Source organism: Eurosta solidaginis, chromosome 1 (genome assembly GCF_040869045.1).
Source record: "Eurosta solidaginis isolate ZX-2024a chromosome 1, ASM4086904v1, whole genome shotgun sequence".
NCBI classification, from domain to species: Eukaryota; Metazoa; Arthropoda; class Insecta; order Diptera; family Tephritidae; genus Eurosta; species Eurosta solidaginis.
In genome coordinates this window covers 154,321,769-154,323,782 of record NC_090319.1, presented here as the reverse complement: position 1 = coordinate 154,323,782, position 2,014 = coordinate 154,321,769, and the positions used below count along the sequence as shown (strand labels likewise).

The 2,014-nt window shown below is 40.1% G+C and overlaps 1 pseudogene; it reads right to left on the bottom strand.

Annotated features, from left to right (window-relative positions):
• Positions 1-438: 438 nt before the first annotated feature.
• LOC137239153 (ubiquitin-like modifier-activating enzyme 5) lies at positions 439-1,757 on the bottom strand (annotated as a pseudogene).
• Between the last annotated feature and the right edge of the window lie 257 nt (positions 1,758-2,014).

Below are 2,014 nucleotides of genomic sequence, written 5' to 3'. Positions count from 1 at the left end.
TTGTCTCATGGCATTATGTTAAGTGTCCTGCAGAGAGTGAATGCGAGAGTGGTCATCACAATTGTAATCCCATATCGGAACGCTGTATCGATACAGAAGTTGGCTATACATGTCAATGGGGTGTGGGATATCGTGATGAGAATGGCACCTGTTCGCCAGTTTGTAGTCAGGGTTGCGTACGAGGCAAATGTATTAAGCCTGATAATTGCACATGTGATTTTGGTTATGTTGGCGCTAATTGTAGCATACAATGTTTATTAATGGTCACTCGAATTGTGAAGGTCCAGATCGTTTGGATGTCTGCTTAGAATGTCATAATAATACAAAAGGTGATCAATGCGAAAAGTGTAGACCGCTGTATGTTGGTAATCCAAAGGAGGGTCACGAATGCGTACCATGTCATGAATATTGTAATGGTCATACCGACCGGCATGTTTACTTAATATTAATGCTAGGTATCATCTCTTTTAGAATACTAACACTTAACCCTACAACGCCTTCATTTGGGCAAATAATTCATCTAAATCTACCTCCGTATTTCCAGAAACAGCTCCAGCATCTGCGGATCTAGTCTTTACAGGAGCTTCATAAGCTAAACGCAGGCCATCTGCAACATTACCCCCAACAGACACCGTAGCAATCGAATCTTCTACATCAGGCGAGTCATCCACAAGCTCGATACCCCATTCATTTGTTTCATGTATGGGCAGATCGTCTGCTCCAACGTCCTCTTTAATCACTGCTTTAGGACGCGCCTGATATTCTTTCTGTCGGTCCTGACAAGGTCGATCATCACATTGTGGATTTGGTCTTAAACTCATACGAGGGAAGAAACCATTCATTGCATTATAACCCAAATAGTCTGATACTTCACCAAAATTTAGTAGATATTTAAGAGTATTTTTGACTAACATCCCAGCTGTTATACCCATTGTAGTGGGTAAAGAAGCGTCACATACCCCTTCACGTTTCAATGTACGCTCATTAATATGTTCTGCTACAACAAGTGGTGGTGCACAACCGAAGCAAGCAGTTTCGCCAGGACGTATAAATTGTATATGCCCTGAAACGGCATTCTCAGATACACTGGAATCCAACCAATTCAAGTTGAGCTCATTGCATGCCGTATTAATGGCCATGCGTGCTTCAAAATTGTCTACACAACTTAAAACCAGATCGACCGGCGTATTTGATTGTATACCACCATGGGCCATGCGTGCTTCAAAATTGTCTACACAACTTAAAACCAGATCGACCGGCGTATTTGATTGTATACCACCATGGGCTATAGTATTTAAGAATTTATCAAATGATTCCACAGTAGTTATGTTGTAGTTGTGAGTTACGATATTAACATCAGGGTTTATGGAGCTCAATGTACGCGCCGCTGCTTCCACCTTGGATAAAACCTGCTTGATCGGGTGTGAAAAAGAGTCGATTCATATTTGCCAACTCAACTTTATCATAGTCAAATAATATAAGTTTCCCAACTCCACATCTCGTTAACATATCAGCCGTAACACTTCCGACGCCACCAACTCCAACAATAGCGATGGTTTTTTTTCGCGTATGCGTTCATATTCCTTTACAATACCCATACATTGCAGTGCCATAAGGCGACTGTAGGGATTAGAGTCAACCACTTCGGAAGACATTTTGTCAATACGTTCCCTCGCCGCTCTTGTTTTGCTCTTTTGCAGCTGCCACTGGAGATGTATTTCAGCAATTTTTGTTTCAAATTCATCGATGGCCGACATATTTGTATAATTTTATATTAATACTAAATTGTTTTGTTTGGCTCATGATGATGGTTGGATATCTTCATTGCAAATACTTTGGATGATTTAAAGGATTTCAGAAATACTGTACGTTGTTTGGAATTGATAGCGAAATGCTCATTTAGTGCAATGAAGGGAGCGGTAGGTTGTTTTAAACAAAAGCAAGCCAATATTTATTTCTAACATTTTTACTTAATAATTGTTAGATGTTCAACGAAAATTTTAGATCAGTCACT